The sequence below is a fragment of the Triticum urartu genome, chromosome 1, assembly GCF_003073215.2.
Source record: "Triticum urartu cultivar G1812 chromosome 1, Tu2.1, whole genome shotgun sequence".
Lineage (NCBI taxonomy): Eukaryota > Viridiplantae > Streptophyta > Magnoliopsida > Poales > Poaceae > Triticum > Triticum urartu.
Window position 1 is genome coordinate 303,857,661 of NC_053022.1, and position 25,755 is coordinate 303,883,415.

The 25,755-nt window shown below is 43.2% G+C and overlaps 1 pseudogene; it reads left to right on the plus strand.

The window, feature by feature from the left end:
* LOC125509027 lies at nt 1–25,379 on the plus strand (annotated as a pseudogene).
* Nucleotides 25,380–25,755: the final 376 nt, after the last annotated feature.

Below are 25,755 nucleotides of genomic sequence, written 5' to 3' on the forward strand. Positions count from 1 at the left end.
GCATGGTTACGCTTTATCCCCTGTTTCTGACGAACTGGACGCTGTGCATTTGGGTCCTGACACCCGCCGCCACCACTGCCGGCCCTCCGTTGCGGCGCCCAGCCAGCCGAAGCCTCCGCTGCCTCGCCGCCGGCACAGGAGCCCAGCAGCCCCTCCTTCCGCCGCTCCCTCCCAACAACGCCGCCGACCAGTCCATAGGCAGGTAGCCACCTTTCCTTCGTTCTCACTCCCTCCCTCCCTCTTCCCTCGTCCCCCCTCCCTCCTTCCTCTTGCATCCTATGTTTGTTCGATTTTTTTTCCTGATTTTTGTATTGGCGAGTACTTGCGTAGACTGGATCTTCTGAGAATATAATGACGACTATTTCTTGATGAGTACTTGCTGCGTGATTTTTCCGGTGCATGTTCAAGTTCACATGTGAAAGGATTTTGCTTGATAGGTGTTTGTGCTAATGCTTGTAGGGGCAAATGTTTAGTTTTTTTTTTCAGATGAGAAAATGTTTTGGTTGAAACACATTAGCAGTGGAATATGCAATGACTGGCGATATATGAGAAGGAAAAGATTAAGTTGTTTTATCTGCACCCTCTTGACCTGAAATCAAAGCTTAGCAGTAACATGCAATTCGAGAGAGCAGGGGTTTTGTCTTGGTTATAGTGGCCGAAATTGGTTAACACATTAGTACTACTAGTGGTATTGTTGTTGTTGGTTTTGACAGTCAGACCTAAAATATTACCATTTAAAGTGATTGTTTCTCCTTTTGCATGTTAGCTGATTGATCTCCAGGTTCCACCTTTCCTGTTATGCCATGCTGCAAACCTTTCTGTATTTTTGCTCAGATCGTGCTACTGTGCACACAAGACAAATTGTTGGTTTCTTGTTTATTCATACAATTTCTCCTGCAATTACGTGTTTCATGTTACACAAGCCAACCATTCTTTGGGTTTTCACCTAGTCAACCTCACTAGCAATGTTACACATGGCTTCATTTTCTGGGTTTGAAGTTAAAATTAACTTCTGTGTCAATATATACGCTAGGAAGGTATTGAATTGCATGTGTATGTACTTCCCAGCGCTACCAAAGGGGGTGTCACCAACACAAGCGGATCCTGTTCAAGAGGAGGAGAATGAAGATATCTTGAACAATATTCATAGTAGGATAGCCGATGCGTGTTTTGCGAGAGCAAGATAGGTTAGCTATGTTGATGAAGGCCATCATCATGTGAACCATATGTGTTCCATATAGTCCATGTCTTTAGTAATAATAATTATACGTATGCAACATTACAAAATAGTCGTTGAATTTCCTATATCTTAGCCGTGAATTGTCTATATTGTCTAATTTTCCTTTCCAAAATGGTCGTTGAAATGCCTAACAATGCTCAAACCACTGCTTTACGGTCAATTAGCACATAAATATTCTTTCAGCCCTGAGGGGCATTACAAATAATTCATGCCAAAACTACAATTTCACAGTTGTTTCAATCAAACAATTTCCAGCCTTTTCATAGTTCTCAGCTCACAGCAGCTTTCTCACAGCTCACAGCTCACAGTTGCCTTTTCAGAATCCGCAGTTCAATCTAACACACCCTAATTCTATCCCTTTGGAATTTGGAGTTGGAACACGGCATCAACATTGTCAATTGGAGAGGCTTGGAGCTGCTTCGGCATCCTCAGGAGAGCAAACAAAAAGGTAATCTGATGTACCTAGCTTATATACTCTTTTTTTTGTGAACTAAAAAAATAGTAAAACGTATCCCCGTATTGAAGCTTTTCCAAAATGGCGAATTTATGTATCCCTACTGGCCCAATACGGATATACGTATCCGTATCGGTGCATTTTAGGATGCCACTAACAAAATGAGAATGCTTTTTCCCTTGTATCACAATTTTGCTTTGCGTTTGTTTTTTCCATCATCTTGTCAAAACAAGATTGATCGTATGAGGATTTTATGCTCGCTCTCTAACTCTCTAAATATTGTTTATGTGTTACCTTTGCAGCTTTCCCAGTGATATTCATGCACCTTCATGCCTTATTCACCTTTCCTTCCTTGTCGAATGTGTGGAGTTGCAGTGAGGAATAGTTCAATAAGGAAAATGTCTCTAAGAACTAGCTCTCAGCTCGCCCTACAGCTTAAAAGTAGTGTCTTTTTTACTACTGGGCTCCCGGGTTATCACAGTTTTGTAAGTTCCAGAAAAGCAGATGTCTGTGGAGTTCCTTTAAAGGCTACCAATAGTGTTAATTCACGGTTCTTCTCAACTGCATATGGTAAAAAGTTAAGGTTTCTCATTAGCAATAAGAGCTCATTTATCAATCCAAATATAAATAGGGAAGATGGGGGTGCTGCCCATAGGTACTTCCATAGATCTGAGAGACGCCAAAGCACACTAGCTGCATGCAGCACCATCGCTGATGAGGCTTCCACATCTACGAGCAAGTGCAGTGAGAGTGGTACAGGTACTAAAAAGGACATTGCGAAGAATAAAAATTCTGGAGGCAGCAAAAAAGAAGTTAGCATAGATGTGAAAGAAAAGAAAGTATTTACCAAGAAAAAGAGCAGTTCTACTAAAACTAGTAAAACAGCAGCAAATACAACTGAGAAAGCAAGTGTGAAGCAAGAAGAAAAGAAGGCCGACACATCTAAATCAAAGAAAGGGGTTGGTAGTTCCAAAGAGAGAAAAACAGTAACCAGTTCGAAGAAATCTTTGGAAGCAAAGGAATCTGCTGCTATTGCAGCTGCCGAAGCCAATAATTACATGAAGACCACTGTTGATGCTTCTGGTAGTGAGAGGAGGCCACTTGTACCTCTGTACCCCCCCGTAGCTAAATCAGTTATTGTTGTTGAATCAGTTACAAAAGCAAAAGTTATTCAACAATACCTTGGGGACATGTACGAAGTATTACCCAGCTATGGTCATGTGAGAGATCTAGCTCGAAGGTCAAGATCTGTCCGCCCTGAGGATGACTTCAGCATGGTATGGGAGGTGCCTAATGGTGCCTGGACATGCCTTAAAAGCATTGGAGTTGCATTGAAAGGGTATGTTTTATAGGCTGGTTATCAGTAACGTTGTTCAAATTTCGTTCTTGGCATATAGGTTTGCTATGCATTAGTTGCTGGGAAGGTAAGACAAATTCACATACTTTGTTACTTTTACGGTATGAGTCATATCTTTGTCTCTAAAAACTTGTATTCCATGCAATACCATTTGTCCATATCCTTGTCACTTTCTGCAAGGCTTAATTGGGTGAACACATGATAGTCGTCTTGGTTTCTGTTTTACAACTTGTAGTTTGTAATCTTTATTGGACGTAATGCAATGTTGTGAGTACTAATACCTTTTGGATCCATGCGCCACTCACCTTTGAGTATAAGTTAGATTGTCCGTGAAGTGTGCACAGAGTGATAAACAGTACCATGTCTCCTAGATTTATTATGTTCTATCTAAACTTGATGGCTTTTCAAGGACACATAGACAGAAACTATAACAACAGTATGGTGTTGGTGATGGTTGATTCATCTCATATGCAGATTTTTGTTGTTAAGCTGTCCTTGTAGATAATTTTGTGTCAAGTATCCTATGCCTATATTCTCGTATGCGAATGTCACTATCACCAGGTGTATGTTGGCATACTATACCTGCACATCACTAGCGGATGAAGACATCTCTATTAGACCCATACATGTTCTGTGAAAATGTATCAACTGAACTATTTAACTGTATACTTACGTAATAGACGCTCCATTACCAAGTTACGGTCTTGGTTGTTCATTTACTTCTATTTGTTTTAATCTTTTGCATATTTCACATAGCTGATTAAATTGGTTTCAACCGGAGCTTCAATTAAATTCTGAATTCTGTGAGTATTTTCTTCATTGCTACATCTGAGTATCCGTTAATTAGTTGAACCTTTTTTCTCTAGATCTGCCTTCCGCTTATAGCAAGTGTCATACATGTGTTCGAGTTAATTCTTTCTTGTATATGTCTTGTGCTGGTGCAAGTTTCCATGTTGAGTTCCCCTGCTTTATGAAGTTGTTGCTGATTGTCTTCTGTTATTGTTGCTTATTTCTTATCTCCAGAGCAGAAAATTTGATTCTCGCTTCTGACCCTGACCGTGAAGGTGAAGCAATTGCTTGGCACATAAAAGATATATTGATATGGACTTAGTTAATGCTTATCTTGCACGCCGTTCCCTTGATTATTTGATTGGGTTCGCCATATCACCACTTTTATGGAGGAAGTTGCCTGGTTGTCAGTCCGCTGGACGAGTCCAGTCTGCAGCTTTGGCGCTTGTTTGTGATCGGGAGACTGAAATAGAAAAGTTTAGCCCACAGGAATATTGGACTGTTGATACTGAATTTGAAACCCAGTGTTCAGATTCTTCAAAAGGCATATGTCTTACATCCTGGATAAAGCATCTCAATTCAAAAAAGTTGGATCAGCTTTCTATAAGCTCTCAAGAAGAAGCACGAGCTCTAGAAAAGAGGATTTATTCTTGCCAATTTGAAGTAAGAGGTGTTCAGAGAACCAAAATTCACAAGAATCCTCCGATGCCATATATAACATCCAGCCTTCAGCAAGATGCAGCAAACAAACTACATTTTGGTGCAGGGCACGCCATGAAGGTTGTTTCTACTTAATAAGAACTTAGATGCATAGCTTTACTATTATAATACTGTCATTTACATGTAGTGACCTTTTGACTCATATGGTTCACTATGTGACTGCAGGTAGCCCAGAAGCTTTATGAAGGGATGAATCTTTCGTCAGAACAAGCAACAGGATTAATAACTTACCTCAGAACAGATGGGTTTCATGTACGTTCATTCTACTTTTAGTTGATTGCCAAAGTAGTCTTTCTGTTTATAAATGTATCTGTAGGTCAGGTAAAACATACTCTTGGTCTCTTATCTGTGATCTGTGGTTGTTGGTTAAAGTTGGTGCATTCACAAAAAAAACCATCAAATTGGTCACTCTATATACAAGTGAACTGTAGAGAAAGATTCCACATGGCGCTGACTTTGAGGGGTTTGACACTCAGATAAAGGAGAGAGATTATAGAGTGGGATGATCTAGGTTCTTGCTTGAATCTGATGCTGACACAGTGACAATACTCATCCTTGGATAGGAAGGCTCATGCTGACACAGTGACAATACTCATCCTTGGATAGGAAGGCGGAAGCTGAAAAGTTTTTCGAGTAGAGAGGCCAGCTTGATGCTATGGCCAAAATCTGGATACTTTTGCTTAGTAGAAGAAAAAACTTAGTATATCAGCTCAAACATCTGATCAAGAAAATGGAGTTCTATAAGTCCTTATTGCTATTCCAAATAAACTGTCTGCTCTATTATATTTTGACTTTCTGTTCTCATTATTTAGTTCCATTCATGTATATTTCTAGGACCCTGGGTTAGCTACAGTAGTAATAATATCACAAACGAACATGTAGAAGGAACTCATGTGCATTTTAATACAGAAATATATGCATGAATTTTTCAAGTGGTGATGACTTGAACTTCAGCGGTGAGATTGTGCATCCATTCCCGCCCAAGTGATCTCGGTGTAATTTTAAATTTAAGGCAACTTCAGTTACATGAAACACATCATGTGTATATATGAGCATTAACTCAAATACTAGATTTGGCTACAAAATCTTAATTGTGTTGCGTGCATGAAAGATATTACTTTCTATTCCTTGATTTGAGAATTTCTTGTCAGTTATCAGTGATAGTTGATTGTTATGCGGTACTCATTTTAATAGCCTGAAACTGTTGCCTTATTTGTTTATGCTGTCCTTTCCATTGAAGATTTCTCATGGAGCTGCAGAAGATATTCGTTCGTTAGTGAAACAAAGGTATACTCTACTGGAATATTTTGTCAAGTTTGTGTTACTAAGTTTGTTCTGGACTGCTAATCTATCTTGTTTCATGTTTAATTGATCAGTTCCATTATGCCAAATAATCTGATTAGTGCTCCAGTGATTAATTTCAGCAAAATGGCAGTTTGCAGTTCTGCTTATTTCTTTCTCATTGTCAGGATTTATGGGATTGGATATTGTGAGACACAATATTTGATATCACTAAATATTTACAACCCTTCAATTGTTTTGTATGTACTATGTTTGATGGAATGGCTGGAGAGCTTTCTGGTATCATTTTTATGAGTTTGTTTCTTTTCCTGTCTAATCTTATTCTTTGGAAGCTAGTTTGAGAGAATCAGTATCTTGGGAGTTCAACATGTTACCTTCCTGTTTATGAGTATGTCACCTGGGGCTTCCATTCTTGCTAACAAGTATTTGTTCTAGGTATGGTGAGCAATATGCATCAGAGGATATTAGGAAGTACTTGAAGAAGGTGAAAAATGCTCAAGAGGCCCATGAAGCCATAAGGCCCACCAGCATAAGGAGGTTGCCATGTAATAAACCCACCTGTAGTTCTGTGTTTATTAACGATGTTGCACTACCGTAAATCATTTTTGGGTATGTGTTTTTTCTGTGTGTGTGTGGGGGTGGGGGGGGTGGGGGGGGGTGGGGGTTGTTATTATCACATACTCATTTCCCAAGTTTCTATTTACCATTGATGGTTTTGAGAAACATACTGGGTATGTGCTAGTGGCTTGTGAGTTGCAGATTTCATGTATAGACTATTTGACAGTTCATGGCCATTGCAAGCTTTGGTTGCGAAAGTTCTTATTACTCCCTCCGTTCGGAAATAACTGACGTGGTTTTAGTTCAAAGTTCAAATTTGAACTAAAACCATGTCAGTTATTTCCTAACGGAGGTTGTATTATGTATTAACTAAAGGTGTTTCCTTTACTTATTGTCCTTTCTCTGGCTGTTTAATCCTTTTAAACATTTCTCATTTGTTCCCATGGAGAGAATTGGGACAAGGAGATTTGGAAGTACAATGGCACTGGGTGATGGAGGGCCGCTGTTGGGTGAGGAATACATCCAAAAGAGACTATCAAAAATAGATAACCAAGGGTGAGAGAGTCGTAGGATTCTAGGGACCATTGAGCTAGACACCTGCACCCTCCCTCCATTACGACACTGACAGCCTAAACCCTAGCTCCTTCTACCCACCCTTCTCTCTTCCCTATGGCTTTCTTCTGCAGGATTTGGTGCTGGGCTGAGTGTTGTTTACTAGTTCATTACGAATCCAGAGGTGATATATATATTATGTATTTGAATGGCATGTTGGGTGTTGTTTACTAGCTAATTGTAAGTTCTCATGTACTCGCTGTTCCACATCTACCATAACCTTCTTTATGTCGCCTCTTGATTTGTAATTAGCAGGGTTTTGCCATCTGTTGTGAACATGCTTTAGAATTGACACATTCATGATGAACGATGGTTATACATGAAGTCATGCGCTCTAGGGCTGAAAGAGTACCTGAATGTGTTTTTCATTTTCAGAATTAGGAGTTGCTAATGTTTCTTTCGTTTTGCCAAATCTTCTGTAGCATCTCTTTTTCTTACTTGCATATTTATATTTAAGCATTATAGTTTTGGTTTCTTGTTTTCCATTTATAGTTCTATGACTATCATGGTATCTCTTTCAGCATCTTTGATTGGAATACTTGATGAGGATTCTTTGAAACTGTACACTCTAATATGGAGAAGAACAATGGCTTGCCAAATGGAAGCTTCAAGGACTGAGCTGGTGGGTTACTGTTTTACTTCATGTTTATCTGTTGTTTATTACTCCAATCTTTGGGCTGGCTGGCTACTATGTGTATTTTTACAAAGCTATATTGTCGACAGTAATAATTTACTGAACCTTGGCTCAGCTAGACCAAAGAATCTAACTGTGCACATGTTTTGAGATTCGAGACTGCAAAAAATATGCCAATCACCCTCCTTCTCTTTCCTCATTAAAAACCATGAATAACACATGTTTCCAGTTTAAAGGAAATATGAATTCAACAAGTTTGCAGTGTATAGGTAGCTTGCTGCTCATATTTGTATGTTATATTCGTTGGTGCAGCACTGTTGGTTTAGAAAACTCCTCATCTGTCTATAGAAATTATGACAGGTATAGAATTAAGAGGGATTTGTAAGTTGACATCTAATCTAGCAAACCTATGTTCAACTCTTTTCTGTAGATGAATGAGGCAGCCCTGTGTTTATGACAGAACATTTTGCCTAAATGTACTGATATTTCTTTGTCTATCGGTCTGTTTTTTCGTTACCAGCTAAGCCATCTGTTCCACAACTGTCGCCTAGCAATCTTATGAACAAAACCAAGTAAGCATGGAAAGCTGGAAAGCTGGCCGATGGCCATATTAAGCGAAATACTTTACCCGTGAACCTTTCTTATTTTTTAAATAATGGTAAAACAGGAGAGAATCCGGCTATTTTAACATTCTGAATTGGCATTTCTCAATAAAATGGATAAGTGTGGTGAAACAGAGGAATTACAATCTACCGGCATGTATGCGAAGTGTAAGAATAAATGTGGTGGTCATCTTTTGAGATTAGTTGTATATGATATGGTTGAGTACGAGAACATGATGATGAGGCATCTAACTATTAGAATTTGTTATAACTTAGGCGTGAGAGATTTCATCCCATTTGTTGTGGCTCTTCAAACAGAATTCTGGTTGTGTGCTAAATATATATATTTGATGCCTTGGTAGTTAATGAAAATGACTTCCATTTTCTTTGCTACGCAACTTCAAGACATGCTAAGTTCTACCTTTTTGTTTTGGATTTTCATTATTTTATATATCCTGTAAAATCCAATGCTTATTTTCTTACTCTGTGTGCACTTTAATAATTGCATTGTAGATACAAGTTGGTATTGGTAATCCTGAAGGAGACATGATTTTTCATTCATCTGCGTCAAGGCTTGACTTCAAGGGGTACCAAGCTGTCTATGAGGTAAGTATCTAGGCTTCTTGATCTTCTGTTACTTATGTTTGCCCAGGTAAGAAAATATTACAAGACCAGATTACAGACTCCTATTACAATTGGTTGTTGGCAGGGTAACCTTCTACGGGACTAAACCTTTCCAACTAATACCCAGACTCCTAATCTAAAAAAAACTATAATTAAACTAGGACATATTTTTAGGCAGGTGCAGGGCCGGCCCGTGCAGGTCTCTTGCGCCTATAGGGCTGGCCCCACATGACATCTCCCCCTCCATTCTGAAACAGCTCGTCCTCGAGCTGGAAGCTTGGATAACGTTCGCGGAAGGTTGTAACATCCTCCCATGAAGCAGCAGACGCGGCTGGCCCTCCCAGTGAATGAGCACCTGCTGGACACCGCGAGCAATACGAGCACGCAATGCTTGGACAGGGGTTGGATGTACTCGACCCTGAAACAGAGGTGGAAGCATCGGCGGAACTTCCAGCGGTGGACCATGGTACTTCTTCAGGACCCCGACATGGAAGACATTGTGAATGCGGGCGCGTGGGGGCAGCTCCAAACGGTAAGCAACTGTATCGATTTTAGCAAGGACTTTGAAAGGCCCATAATATTTGGGAGCCAATTTCCCTTTGGCGCCTACTCCAAGGAATGCTGCCAGCTGGTGCTGAAGACGGAGCCAAACCCACTCTCCAACATCAAAAGAAAGGGCCCGATGCTTATCATCATAGTAATGCTTGTATTGTTGTGCTGCCTGAAGGAGACGCTCACGGATGTCAAGTAAGAACTGATCGCGGTCGAGGATCTGCCGTTCCACCGCCTGATGGCGAATCTCGCCCAGCGTGTAGTCCCGCAATGAGGGGGGATCCCGTCCATAAACCACCCGGAAAGGAGTGTCCTTCAACGCTGAGTGGTACGAAGTGTTGTAGCAGTACTCCGCCCAAGGCAACCATTAGAGCCACTGCCGGGGGCGATCCCCAGTTATGCAACGAAGGTACATGGTGATGACGCGATTGACGGCCTCAGATTGTCCATCAGACTGCGGATGGAAGGCCAAACTCATGTGCAAGCGCGTCCTCGCGGCGGCAAACAGAGCCTTCCAAAAACCCGAAGTGAAAACCACATCCCTGTCCGAAACGATGGATGTGGGAAACCCATGAAGTCGGACAATGTTGGAGAAGAAGGCCTTAGCAACGGACTCCGCAGTGTTCGGATGCGCCAATGGGATGAAATGCGCATACTTGGAGAAACGGTCCACGACGGTCAATATCACACTTTTGCCGCCCACCTTCGGAAGTGCCTCAATGAAATCCATGGAGATGTCTTCCCAGACACGAGATGGCACTGTCAAGGGCTGCAATAAGCCGGCTGGATGAAGCTGCTCCGTCTTGTTGCGTTGACAAACCTGACAAGCACGAATATACTGCTATCAAGGGCTTCAAGGCGATAGTCGCTGCAGGCGTCCAAAGAAATCCATCTTTCTTGAGGAGCACTGTGAGGGGAACTGCAATGGTGCCAAAATCCCGGATGAACTTGCGGTAGTATCCTGCCAGTCCTAAGAAACCACGCACAGCGCGGACGGTGCGCGGAACCGGCCAGTCTACCACGGCTAGAACCTTGTCGCTGTCCATGGCAACTCCTGCAACGAAAATGACGTGTCCCAGATAACCCATGGTTTCCTCCCCAAAGGAACACTTGGAGCGCTTGAGAAACAGTTGATGTGTGCGCACAACCTCCAAAACGAGCTTGACATGACGTAGGTGACCCGACCAGGACGAGCTGTAGATCAAGATATCATCGAAGAACACAAGCACAAACCGACGAAGGTAGGGACGGAGGACGTCGTTCATGAGTGCTTGGAACGTCGCTGGGGCATTTGTCAAATCAAAGGCCATCACCCAACGATTACGAGTCGAACGACTAGTCTAGACTAGTCGCTCGACTAGTCTAGACTAGTCGCTCGACTAGTCGACGAGTCGCAAAGTGAGTGTCGACTGCATTTCTCGTGTAGACTAGCAGACCGAGTCGAGCCGTGGATGGACTAGTCGACGACTAGTTTGGGCTAGTCGACCAAATCGAGTCGAGCGACTCAAAATTTTGGAGGTATAAATGAGCTTGCTGGACGAGGCCGCCGCCACTCATCGCCGGGACGGCGGATGTCACAGCGAGGCGCGGCCGTCGGCTGGAGCTCGTGCTCGAGCGGCGGCCGTGGCCATGACCCGTAGGCGAGCGCGGCCCTGAGACGAGAGAGAGAGAGAGAGAGAGAGAGAGAGAGAGAGAGAGAGAGAGAGAGAGAGAGAGAGAGAGAGAGGGAGGGAGGGAGAGGGAGGAGGCACGGCGGTGGTCGGCGAGCTCGCCGGCGGAAGCGGCCGGAGGCGCGGGGCACGCGCATGTGCTCCCGTGCGTGTTGGCACTGGCGGCTGAGTTGGGATCGATTGGGATCTTAGGGTTCCAGTGGCTGGGACGTGAGTTAAGTATAGGCTAGCCACTTGGGCCCAAATGGGCCAGCTGGTGGGGGCGTGTTGTGTGGCGCTGGGCTGGGCTGGGCCTGACTAGTGTTGGCTAGCACTGCTGGCCTGTAATGTGCTGTACAGTTTACTACATACTACTCCATACTGCTACTATGTATTAGTAGTTGAGTACTACAGTACTATGTCGACTAGTCCAGCACTAGTCTAAGACTAGTCCGATTAGTCTATGAGTCTCAACCTCGGAACGACTCGTCGACTCGTAATCCTTGCCATCACCACAAACTCAAAGAGGCCCTCATGTGTGCGGAATGCCGTCTTGTGGATATCCTCAGGGGCCATCCGAACCTGGTGGTAATCCGACCGAAGATCCAGTTTGGTGAAAAAGCGGGCGCCCTTGAGTTCATCCAGAAGTTCATCGACAACGGGAATTGGAAACTTGTCCTTGATGGTGACAAGGTTGAGACCACGGTAGTTGATACAGAAACGCCAAGTCCCGTCGGCCTTTCTGACGAGTAGAACGGGGGATGAAAATGCAGAAGAACTAGGACGGATCAGACCGCGAACTAGCATCTCTGAACATTGGCGCTCCAGTTCATCTTTTTGAATCGTTGGGTAGCGGTAGGGACGGACAGCAACCGGCAGTGCCCCGGGATTAAGATGAATATGATGGTCATGTGCGCGCTGCGGCGGCAGGCCCTGGGGGTCGGCGAATACATCGGTGAAAGTGGCCAGCGGGCTGTCCAGAAGGTCCTTGCCTTCGCACGCATGTAGGTGGGCAGGCCGTCCAAGGGAGCCGAGGCCCGACCACTCCACATGGTGATTCGAGTGCCAAAACGACATCCACTGCGTAGTGAAATCCCAGAGAATTGGCCCAAGAGTTTTGAGGAATCGTGTACCGAGGACGATGTCAAACCCGCCCAATGGAATGGCATGCAGATCAACAACGAAACGCTCCTTGTCAATGGTGATCGCAGCCTGCTGAAGGAGTCCCCGACAGGTCACCTTATCGCCATTAGCGACCGTGACTCCCAAGCGACTATTGGAGGAGAAAGGCAGCCCGACGATGGTGGCCAGCTCTTCGTGGATGAAGTTATGAGTGCTGCCTGAATCAAGCAAGGCGACCAAGTCACGGTCCGCGATGCGAAGAGTGACCTGCATTGTGTCGCTGGTGGGAATTCCTGTGACAGCCAAGAGTGAGATTTGTGCCTCCTGGAAGTCCTCAAACTGCTCCTCTTCGGCGTAGGCGGATTGAATGTAGAACAGTTGTTTGCAGCGATGGCCCCACGCGAACTTCTCGTCACAATAGAAGCAGAGACCCTTAGCGCGCCGTTCATCCATCTCGGCGGGCGTGAGTCTTTTAAAGACGAGCGCGTGCGTGGGGTTGCAGGAGTCCGGTAAGGCCGGAGTAGGTGCGGCCATGGGGCGGAGTGGACGGCTGGGCCGGTCCGGGGTGGCCGCGGTGCTGGTGACAATATTGAGGTGCTCAAAGGAGATTGCTAAGTCCATAGCCGCGTCCAAAGTCGCCGGTTTCAGCATCTCGACCTGAGTTTTCATAGGTTCGCCCAAGTTGTTGGTGAAGATATCCCGCTCATCGTCGTCAGCAATGGGGCCCACCCAAGAAAGATTCTCTAGAAAGCGCTTGGAGTATTCCGCCACGGTGCCGGAGCGGTGGGTGGAGATCAGCTCGCCAAAGGGGTTGGCGCGGGTCGGCGGTCCGAAGTGGTTGGCTATCAGTTTTTGAAACTCGGTCCAGGATGGCCGCTGGCCCAGCTTAGTCTCGAGGTGGCCATACCATAATGCGGCGACATCGGTGAGATGGTATGAGGCGAGCCACGTCTTATCCGACTCCGGCGTTCGCTGCCCGAGGAAGAAGAGATTGCAGCGTGTCAGCCATGGTCGCGGATCGCTGGCCCCGTCAAAGAGGGGAAAATCAATCTTGTAGAGGCGCGGAGCCCGATCCGCCAGATCGGCTGGGCCCCCGGTGTGGGACGACGCATTTGAGGGCCGCAGGAGCCCGGTAACCCAATTGAGGCGTGCCCTTGCCTTCCAGCCGAAGGAGGGCCAGGTTCTGTGCACGTTGCTGCTGTGATATGTCCGCCAGCTGGCCCTGGAGGGTTTTGAGCGTCTCGGTGATGGACTGGTGGGTGGCGCGGTCCTCGGCGCGCTCTGTCCGAGCGGTGTGGTTCTCCTCCGAGAGGCTGTTCAAAGTGGCGACCACGGCCTCATGATCCTCGTGCTGTTTGGTCGCGAGGTCTGCTAGGGTTTGCGGCAGGGGCACCAGCGGCGGTGGCGGAGACATGGCCGCTGGGATCGACGAGGAAGCTGATACCAAGTTGTCACGGCCTGGCTGATTGCCGCGCAGGTTGTAGTCGTGGGTTGTAGGAGGACGAGGGCGAGGCCCTCGCCGGCCTATGGTTGGAGAAGGGGGTTGAGGAGGGGCGCCGTGGCGCAGGAGCAAGGAGGTGAGGTTGTAGGTTATTTTCTGCTTGCGTTTATTGATCCAAGGGCTGGCTATATATAGCCTAATTACAAGACCAGATTACAGACTCCTATTACAATTGGGTGTTGGCAGGGTAACCTTCTACGGGACTAAACCTTTCCAACTAATACCTAGACTCCTAATCTAAAAAAAACTATAATTAAACTAGGACATATTTTTAGGCAGGTGCAGGGCCGGCCCGTGCAGGTCCCTTGCGCCTATAGGGCTGGCCCCACATGACAGTAGCATTCTCCACTTTCCTTTATGCTACTTTGGCCAGCCCATGAGTAGATTTAGTAGGAAATATGTTGTATTCATCTCACTCATGATATCATTTCATGTTTCAAGGGATGAGGATGATTGCATAATTGTGTTCATCTTTATCATCTCTGTAACCTTAATTTGGTCTGTATCTGTTACAATGTGAGCTGGTCCACATCAACATCAAAGGAGGTGCCCAGTGCCTGCTGCAAGATATAAATGTGATTAGATTCCTTGTTTAATTTCACGGACCTTAAGCGAATTATTTAAGATATGACCAGATTCCTTTCTCTTGTTACTTGAAGTTGTTAGGTCTTCTACCCCTCTTCGAAACGCGAGGCATCCATTCAGTTGAATTAACCAGAATTAGGGAGTTTTTCCCTTTTCCCTTGTCCCTCTCTTCCCAGTTCCCACCACAAACCCTATTCATAACTCTGCATATATATGTATGTGTGTATTAGGGGTGACATGGCTCAAATACAATCTGTCTGATCCACCACTTTATTCTTTTAGGATATGAACATAGAAGACAATATGTTCTCAGTTGGATGTGGATATAATTTAGGATATCAGGGCCAAACTAAATCTAACAGCCATTTTATGCAACAATGATAATACTAATACACCTATTCTGCATAGGATGCATATCAGGGTGTGCTTAATGGTCTCAACTCTCAACTGGTCTTGTTTTTGACAAACCGGGCTTTGGCCTGTTATGAAAACTGGCCATTTTCAGCTGGTTCTTCCTGGTTAGTTTGACATCCTCTACAAATTCAACATGTCCTAACTCATTTTTTGCGGGGAAGTTTCGACTCATTTATGGTGTGCATTTGTGAAGTATACAAACAATACTGTACGTTATTGATTTTTTCTACTGAACTTGCTTGAAGGTTTATCTTCAACTGATGCAATGTTGATCTTTTTGCATTCTGTATTCTTATGTATGGGAATAAAATATGCCTTGTTTTCACTAGTAAATCTACTGAATAGCTTATCTATATTAAAATTGCTTTATAGTGTGTTTTGTGTTGTACGTAATCATGTAATACCCCGTAGATTGTCATGTATTTTTCACCACAGGATGTCCCATTTCCTGCCTTTGCTGGAAGCGTGAATTTCTGCCGATTCATCAGCATCTCTAATTTTTACTGTTATGCGTTAGCTTCTAGTTTTCCGTAAGTGGTTGTTTGGATAGCAAGTACGTAGTACCTACCAGTTTTAGTAAACCTTGTTTTAAGAAGATTTTCTGGAAAACCGGTTTTGTTTATATATAATTCAGTTAGGTATGCACTCATAGAAAATCATGTTTGGATTAAGAAGGCCTTGAACCCATTTGTAGATTTGGCTTTTTGTGGACATGGGTGGGGGGAACTAGCTTCCTAAATACCTAACTTTGTTCCTAAATACCCGTTATTACTATGGGTTTATTGCGGTGCTAAACGAGATCGAGGAAAACTAGCTTCCTAAATACCCGTTATCCAAACAACCCCTAAGGAGTGAATAGTTAAGCTTTCACATGGATAGAAGATGGTTGTGTTTTGTAAAATGACTGTGTGCCCAGTGTTCAGTTTTATGAGCTTACAGAACCAAATAATGAGAATGTGTTGCTTGTAGGACACTGAAGCAACTGGGTCCAGTGAAAACCCCGAAGGAGAAACTGCACATCAGGATAATTTCGAGGCCTTGTCCAAATTAGAGGTTAGCAGTTGCTGATTGGCCTCTGATATTCCCTTTCTGTACCCATTTTTTTCTTCATGTGACCACAGATTGCTGGCCATCATTGAACTATGTCATAGCATATGTCCTTTTTCTCAGATGAAGGATTTGGTGTCTCCCATTAACGTGAATCTTGAACAGCACTTTACTAAACCTCCGTCCCGTTATTCTGAGGGTGCATTGGTCAGTAATAACCTACGGTTTGGATTTTTCACTTGGTATTCCTCTTGTAATTGCACATGCCTGAAATAAGAAGGGTTCCTTAGTATTGGTTTGTTCTATAACCTATGATTTTCACAGCGTGCCTTGTAATGCCAGATTAAAAAGATGGAGGAACTTGGAATCGGAAGGCCATCTACGTACGCCTCTATAATGAGGGTGTTGCAGGTAGCTTAACGTGCTATCTATTGTTATGTGAAAAATACATCCCATTCCCTTTCTTGAATGTCCGTTTAGCTATTTCTAGTATATCTGATGATTCCTGAGTCAAGTCTCGTGAACACGTTAATGCTGAATGACATCTTTGGGTTAGTTGGTTCATGTAATTGCCCTCGAGTGCTGCACATGGCCACATGCCACAAAGCTCACACGTGACATGCGGTAACTTAGCAATGCATGTCACAGTTGACTTTTGGATTGCTGGGAAAGTTGACTTTTTTAGTGGTCTGCAACATGGGTTCGGTTTTCTGAAACCTGGCGTACTCAATTGATTTCTAGTACAGATTAACAGGTCTCTCTCCCGGGTGGTTACTAGTATGCACAACTGGTTAGTTTACAGTTTTCTCCATGCTAAATACAAGTATCATGTTTTGATAACAGTAACACATGGCCGAGACCAGCAGTTGCGAGGTCTTATGAATTCACCATATGCCAAATTTGTAGTTCCATTAATTACCATTGGCGGTACTTTCTTCATTCATTATAATTAGCAACTACTTGTGCTAATGGATAAGAGTTTTTGCCATACTTGTGCCATCCAGGACCGGAAATACGTGACAGTAAAAAGTCGTGTTCTGCACCCTGAATTCCGCGGTCGAATGGTATATCCTTGTTCCTGATGCCATCTTCACCCTTCTGCAAAGATCCTGTCAAAACAACTTCTGTCGTGATGCCATCTGAAATTCCATTATGTTGACTTGCTCAGAAATAATGTCTGACAGTTACGTGCATTGTTTTTGTTACATTGTCTGCACTGCCAGTGCATTTGTATGCATTGTACCAACTCATCATCTTTGTAATTGTACCTTTATTACTCTTTCTCATGTCTCTTATCAAGATGAAATGATGTCCTTACAACGCTGTACATTTCATGGTTTTGCAAATGCCCAAGTACACTTCACCTGTTATTTCATTTTTCTGCTGTTTAATTTTTTTTGCATATTGCTTTAGCCTGTGTTTTAAGGCGTTCTTTCAGTTCACCTAGCTGAGGTTGCACTATTTCAGTTTTCTTGTGTATGAGATTTCAGCTTTCTATGTCTAATTTTTACACATGCTCAACACCATCTGTTTTTCAGGTCTCAGCATTTCTTTCACATCTTTTCTCTGAGATTGCCGATTACAGCTTTACTGCTAACATGGAGACGGAGGTACTAATTTTTTTTCAGCCTGTAGCTTATCTGTACATTTTTGTGTGCATGTTCTTTGCTATGGTTTCAGAAACCAGCTTAGCTAGTGGTTTAGGATAATATGAAATTCCTGGAAAGCTGCAAGTTGATTTCAGTAGGAAGTTAGATCCACATACTTTGAAAAGAACGGTTATACCGTGTTCATTTTTCCTGTTGTTTTAAATAATACTATTATCAATATTATTTAGAAATGTGTAACTGGTTCAAAATATGCAAAATTGAGTAGTTTTGGGCTTTTGTCCTGTTGTTACCTCAGCATTATGGCTGCAGAATAATTTAGGAATTGTGATTCTGAATCCATTATGGGAAAACTGGTTGTGGCAAGTAGCCATAAAAAAACTGACTGGTAGTTGTACAATAAATTAAATCCCTCTACCCAATGTTGGCCATCTGGAGATGTGCAACCCTGTTCGTCCATTTAAACAATATGAATCTGCACAGTGGAGTTCCACTAAAATCATAACTGAAGGCAGGTTACTATCAAATGAATTGTTTAGAAGGAGAAAAGGCTTTTCATCACAATTTACAATGGAAATACAATACGAAAAAACTTGGGAGATATCCAAATCGGTCAATAAGCCTCCTTGCATGTGTGTGTGTGTGTGTGTGTGTGTGTGGTGTTGATGTTGGTGTTGGGGGTCTGTACAAACCCTTTGGCACTAGATCATGGCAATCTGTTGAAACCTCGACTACAAATTATTCCATGAATTTTCTGATGAATGACATCTTCAGAATTTTTATAACCAACAAATGAGGATAATCATTTCTTCTGGATCAATTTTCTACACTTCCAGCAGAGTGCCTATCATAAACCTGGTTTATCATTGGTGGTAAACATGTAAAGAGGGAGGTCAGCAGTAGCGACTTGGGGTAGAATGACTCTAGATGGTGGTCACAGCTTGGGTGAAGAGATCTAGAATAGCCAGCCAAGGGAGAGACCAACGGTGGACTTTAGGGATTTGGCAAGACTTTGTTATTTATTACTTGATGAAAATAGATGGTAATATCATGCTTATATTGGCAGCCACCTGACAAGGATATCTAGCGCGACAAATCAACTAAAGATAATACCGTATCCAAACTAACCAGATGTGAAGATATGCATCTAACAAATGTTGGAGTTGTGTCGAATATTGCGTACAAGGTAGGTCACAGTTGGACTCTGAGTTGTATTGTGTCTAGATAAGGTACGAGTCGTGTCCTAATAGGGCACTTGTATCCTACGCCTCCTATATAATGTGAGGGTAGACACATGATGTAACCTATGCCAACATAATAGCACAGGCACACAGGGGGAGCTGGCGGCGTGTGTCGGTGCCTGGGTGGCCGGTGTGCGGTATTGTGATGGTGTCACGGGGAGGAGTGCCCGTAGTCGGCCCCCGGGGATGTAGACGAGTTTGGTGAACCTTGTTAACAAATCTCGGTGTTGTGCCTCGTGTGATTGTTTGGTCCTCTGATGATTGACAACATGCCTCGGATTATTCCAGCTCCACCTTCAGCGAAGACGACATAGGAATCGTGATGCTCATGGTGATCGACTTATGGGCGTGGAAACATGTGGCACATGTCCGAGGGCTTGTGTGGCTTCGACAAGACTATAGCGCGGGGTTGATTCAAGACGGCGTATGCATGAGAGCTTGAAGTCGACGGGGCACGGGGTGGACTGATCATCTACCATGGAGTTATGTTGAAGGTGGAGCTGGAGTTCGACAGGGGATTCCACTTGGTGCTGATTGAGGGGCTACGATGTAAGTTGACAGAGAGTCGAAGCCTATTGAACGGGAAAAGCGAGAGACACATGGTTCAGACTAGAGCCTAGTGGTCCGATGAAAAAGTGAAACTCGTCATCGGTCAGTGATGATCAGTGGTACTCTGCAGTGGGGGTTGAGTGGTGTGGGTTTGCGACCCTTGAGACTCGACGAGATAGCAGAGGCTCTATGCGGTAATAGGCTAATAGCGGCGAGGTGTGCAGTATGCACGGGACATGGAGACGGACCACGGCTCTGCTGGTCAGGCATGTGGTGAGACAACTACGAATTTGACTCGGGATGACTACAAGCAACAGTGAAATTCCTTCAAGTTTTAGACAGGCGGTCGAAAAAGAGCGAGGATGTTGAGTTCAGGTTACTCTTATGTGTGGCATGTAATAAGTGAGTTGTTCACTTTCATGCAGATCAATGATCAGTGTGTGATGGTGTTGAACGGATACTCAGGAAGTTGGGAGCACAAAGTAGAGTAAAGAGGAACAAAATTTTGCTCGAGTGTTGACTGTGATCAACAAAAGAAGGGACTACAGTTGTAGGTGGAGTCACATGGAGTCTAGAAGTAGCAGTTGTACTCATGGATAAGCTTAAGTCCAATGTACATGGAAGTTTGACACATAGACGGATTCAAGATGGTGGAGAATATTCGCCAAGGTGGAGTTTTTTGGAGTTGTGCCGAATATTGTCTACAAGGTAGGTTACATCTGGACTCTAAGTTGTACTGTGTCTAGATAAGGTAGGAGTCGTGTCCTAATAGGGCACTTGTATCCTCGGCCTCCTATATAATGCAATGATAGACACACGATGTAACCTACGCCACCATAATAGCACAGGCACACTGGGGGAGCCAGCAGCGTGTGCCGGTGCTCGGGTGGCCGGTCTGCGGTATTGTGATGGTGTCACGGGAAGGAGCGCCCGTAGTCAGGCCCTGGGGATGTAGCCGAGTTTGGTGAACCTCGTTAACAAATCTCGGTGTTGTGCCTCGTGTGATTGTTTGGTCCTCGGATGATTGACGACGTGCCTCGGATTATTCTAACAACAAATCTCGGTGTTGTGCTGGTGTCACGGGAAGGAGCGCCCATAGTCAGGCCCTGAGGATGTAGCCGAGTTTGGTGAACCTCGTTAACAAATCTCGGTGTCGTGCCTTGTGTGATTGTTTGGTCCTCGGATGATTGACGACGTGCCTCGGATTATTCTAACAACAAATCCAAATATGAAGACATGCAAGCATAGCCCAGTCCAGTGGGGTAGTTCCCATTCCTTGTGCAGTCTCGTACTGAGCTTGGCTGGGTAAGTCCATGACCATGACAGCGTCTGCATCACTATTTATCCTTTCTTAGAAGTTTTGATCAATGATCATAGTGGAATCAAGGGTACAGAGTCAAGATGGAATTCTACCCTAAGCCTATGATTCTTAAAGCCCGTATGGAAGCCCAGTTTTGATCTTAATACAGGTGTAAATTACAGGCCTATGAATAAATTAGCTCAGAACTTTCAAAATTCGTTTGGATCCCCTGTTTTGGTCCAACCCCAATACGTCGTATTCCTCGACGCCCGGAAAGTAATAATTTGGTAGGCTGGTTCGGATTTCAATAGAACAAATATCATGTCAGAGTGAGACGCGAGCACCGACCACCACATGCGGGGTGATGCCGGCCGCCACGAGCTCTCCTCCTTAGTTGCTTCTCCAGCTTGTCAATGGCTCCATGCGCTCCTAATTGGTCTAGCACAACCCTTCCCCTTGTCTTACCGGCGGCACCGAGCTGCTCCTCCACCCTTCCTCTGTTGCCGTACGAGCCTCCTTCACTGCCCGCCTCCTCTACTCGCCTGATCTGCTCATGTCTTCTCTATCCACGCCTCTCACGGACAACTCCCTCCACAGCTTCTCCATGCTTGGCCTCCCCAGCAAGATCTGCGGTGTTATAATTGTCAGATGTGCTACTCAATTGAGCATCTTGATCGCTTGTGATATTAAGATTTTAGGTTACCAAATTTGTGATTCAGATATTGGAGCTCTTGTTAGGTTGACCAGATTATGTTGTGTGTTGAATACTGAAACTTCTATTCATCTCCCTGTTCCTGTAATCATGTCTGAGCTCACTTAGTTCTGTGTTTAGCTCAGGATTCCCAGCAAGCAAACTAAATACCTTTTATCCAAACAACATTTACTAGGGAAAGAAATACGAATATATACACTGGTTTTATTGGTGCTCAGTAGAATATTGGGCTATGTGATTTACAGGTTTGAAACTTTACATGGTTTCCCAAACAGAGTACCAGATAGCCCTTTTCCTTAAAGATATTAATTGTAAATTCATAATAGAACCGAGGGTACAGAGTCAATATATAAATCTGCCATAAGGCTATGATCCTCAACTGGATAACCCTTTTCCTTAAAGATGAGAACTACGCTGATGTCTGAATAGGAAACGTGGTAATATGAAGATTTTTCTTTCTTTTGTTAACAGCAAGTAACTAGGCATATGAGGAATTCAGTTGTTGTAATAATCCTGTTAATGTTCCTTTTTCTGGTTCATTAACAGCTAGACAATGTCTCTGCTGGGTCAACTGAATGGAAGGGTCTCCTGAAAGATTACTGGGAACGATTCAGCAAATATTGCGGAGATGCTAGGCAGTGGGATGTCAGAAAGGTAATTTTTTTTGTGTGGTTCCTTGGAAAATATCTGTACCCTTGCACCCAGAAGGTTTTTCACGTAAACAACTACATCTCGCATGTGGTTATTACTCCCAAGTTTTACTATCTCATAGTCAAACCAGCTTTTGTTTGACATATCATCTGAAACTAGCAAGTTTTGCATTTCTTCCAGGGACAAATGATAAGTTGTGGGCTATGACAATTCTCTTACATCTGCGGATATATCTTATTTTGGATGGATAGTTTGTCATTATTGCTTGAAAGGCTGCTATCACCCAACTAAAACACAGTTCTAGAGCCCTTATTCTTATTCAAACAAAATTTTGTATGTATTACCTAATTACCCTTTTTTGCAGTTCTCGCTATAATATTTTCGGAACAGGCTTATAGATGAACAAAGTAAGATGTAACCAGCTCACTGATCCCCCAGCTAAATAGCATACTAGTCCTAGATGGGATTGTTGCACCTCCAATAGGATGTTGAATCCCACCTGAGCTCATCTGAAGTAGCGCAAGGTTGAGGAGGCTGGCTGGGATTGAACTCCACCTTGCTGCTACAAAATGGACAACACTTACGTTGAAGGAACTACTTCAATGTGCTGCGCTAGATATCGCTCTAGAGGCGATATAGGCCGATATGGCAGCAGGAGTTCAATCCAAAACTCCTAGAGCACAAGATCTAGTCCAAGATCTTGGATAAAAACATCAAGTCTCTTATAGGTAGTGGGGTACATAGGCTGGTTATGAACTAGAGGTGAGGACTCTAGAACACTCTAGAAAATGTTACTTAAGATTTAGGATTATACTCACAGCTAGAAGACCCTAGAAAACAGGGATTAGACTTGTGTGAGATCTCACATTAGGTGAGATCAATGAGATGTATTTTTTTGAAAATACATGTTCAAACATTCTCAATTTTTTGTAGGCACACATCAATGTTTGATGTACAACCTCAAAAAGTTTCAGCTCCTAATTCGACTTACATTAATAGAAACAAAAAAGACAAAATCAGATGTGAATAACGTCAAACTACTACTCACCTAAAGCTGCCACTATTCACATTCGAATTTGTCTTTTTTGAATCTCTAAATTTACATCGAGTTTCGAGCTGATTTTTTCCGGAGTTGTAGACATACCCCACATGGATGTTATCAAATAATTTCAGATTTTTTCGGAACGTCTAAATATGATTTTTTGGGGTTGATCTCACGAGTTCACATGTGAGATCTCATGTCTCCCCCGAAACAGTAGCTAAAGCTAAGACAAACAAATAATTAGACTAGGGCAGAATTACCTAGGAGTAGTCAAATGGATTTGTCTTCTGATTTCCTTTTTCTTTTCCTCCTCTCTATTGTTTCTCATCATCATCCCATCCATTGTAGCATGCTATAATGGATAATTATGCAGATCTAGTCCTTTTGATAGATCATTGTTAGTGTAGCAAATAAGTTGCTATCTTATCATCCCGCAGTTACTTAAGTACTCCCTCCGTAAGGAAATATAAGAGTGTTTAGATCACTAACTGAAATTTGAATCTACATTTGAATCACCCACTTTTGCAGGTAGAGAGAATGCTTGAAGAGAAATTCTGTCCTATCCTCTTTCCTGACCTTGACACCGACAGTAGGATTTGCCCTAGGTAAGGCATGCCATAATTATACTTGAATAATTTACTCCCTCCGTCCCACAATATAAGATCGTTTTTCAAGCTAACATAGCTTGAACGATCTTATATTATGGGACGGAGGGAGTATTTAATCCTGTTTAGGAAGTCTAATTTTTAATACTTGCCATTTCCCAAACGTAGATGTTTGCACAGTTCGTCCATATTAAGTTGGCAGGGGAAACCTAGGATGTTACCCTATTTTTTTTATTTTTTTTTTTGCGAACTAGGATGTTACCCTATTATGCGATGCATTAACCATGTTTCTTTCTTGATACTACTTAACTGTTTGCTGAATATCTGCAGTTGTTCTGAAGGAACCCTCAGATTTAAAGTTAGTAGGTATGGAGAAGGCTATTTTATAGGCTGTGATCGACATCCGAAGTGCAAGTATGATCTTGTTATCCCTACTCATGAACATTAAATGCCTTGAAGTTGGAGCTTGATCTCTGCAGTAACCCTTGTTCTCTATTGTTACAAGTTGTAATTTCCACTGCAGTTTCTTGATTATAATTGACTATCATCTTTTTTTTTACGGGGACACTACCAATCATACCTAATGGCTAAACTAATTATGATAGGTACATCGCTCGCACATTATCAGATGAAGATGATGAAAATGAAACCTCCGAGCAAATTCCAAGGTCTTTTGAACCTAGGTTACTTGGTGTCATGCCTGATACAAGTGAAAAGGTCTTTTTTCTTTCAGTCTATATGGCATCTGGCTTTATTTATTTTTCAGGTAGGAAGTGTGTACAACAGTTTTGCTCGTTCTACAGGTCTTCTTGAAACAAGGTCCTTATGGTTACTACATCCAGGTTGGAGAGGATCGGAAAGGGGCATCTCAGAAAAGAGCTCCTCTTTCTGAGGTAATTAACTAATCATTACCGTTTCAAATTGTCTTTCCAGAAACTTATTGCAGATATCTAACTTTCAAGGTCAAAGATGTTGACTCTATCACTATCAAAGATGCAATTGAGCTATTGCAGTATCCAAAAATTCTGGTATTCTTTTCTATAATGTTAGATTTTTGTACGTGTTGTTCAGTTACATCATGATGATATCTTTGCCAACAGGGAAAACATCCTGATGACGAGCATCGAGTACTTATGACACATTCTAAAGCTGGATTTAGTATCCGGCACAGGGGAACCCTTGCTCCAGTGCCAAAGGTACGTGTTGGTGTTGTTAAATACCAGAAACCATACGAAATGAGATTCTGATGTTTGCGGCATTGTTGTCAACTGGTTACGAAGAAACTTTAATAGAAATACGCAGTTACAATTGTACAGTTCTCAATTTGGATGTTCTCATTGCAAGTCTAACAATGCCTTGAAAATGGCTGATTACAGACTCAAGACCCAAAGAAGATTACGCTCGAGCATGCACTGAAGTTTCTGACGGGTAAAAATGCCAAACATAATGGTCGACCAAAGGGAAAAACTAGCAAAAATGCAGAACCCATCGAATGGCATTAAATGATCAGCTGCCACAAATCCAACGTGGAAACTTGCACACGCCCAAAACCACAAAGGTCAATGTCAAGCTCAAGCTTGTCCACAAAATTCAGAGTTGATCAGGGATAAGAATGAGCAGTCGGTATTTATTCAAGTGGTCGTGTGCCTCAATTCCCAGTAATGTTTTTTGATGATGATGGGTCTGCATGCGCGACAGGACAATTGGTCAACTAAGCATATAAAACATCTGCGCAGATGCTCATGCCTTCTGAGTTGTATTTCTTGCCGGATTTCTCCATACTAAGAGGATATATACTGCAGACGAGTAACTTCTCTCATTCTTTTACGGGGTCACCCTCAGCAGTTGTATAGAGAACATAGATCATATTACCAAACAACGTAAAAATAAAGAGAGTTTTCATGGTTTGATTTAAAGGTCACTGATTGTTGGTTGCAATTGAACTAGCATGTTCTTGGGCAAAGTAGTCGAGTGCTCACCGCAATTGATGCCAACCAGTGACATGATAGCACTTAAATCACCACATCTATATCTTGTCACATCGTTGCATCCTTTCCATGGTTGTTGGATTGTACAAGGTTAATCACTCCACTCTGCCCTTATTTAAAGTTGACGAAGGAGAACTGGTGCTTCAACAACAAAGCGAAATGAACATTATCTGGACTGAAGAGAAACATGTCCATGTATACCATACTAGTTCAATCATCTCTGCAAGTTCATGCACGCTGTCTTCTCCATGGTTGTGAGATTGAGCAGCCCCACTGTAGTAGTAGAACGCACTTCATG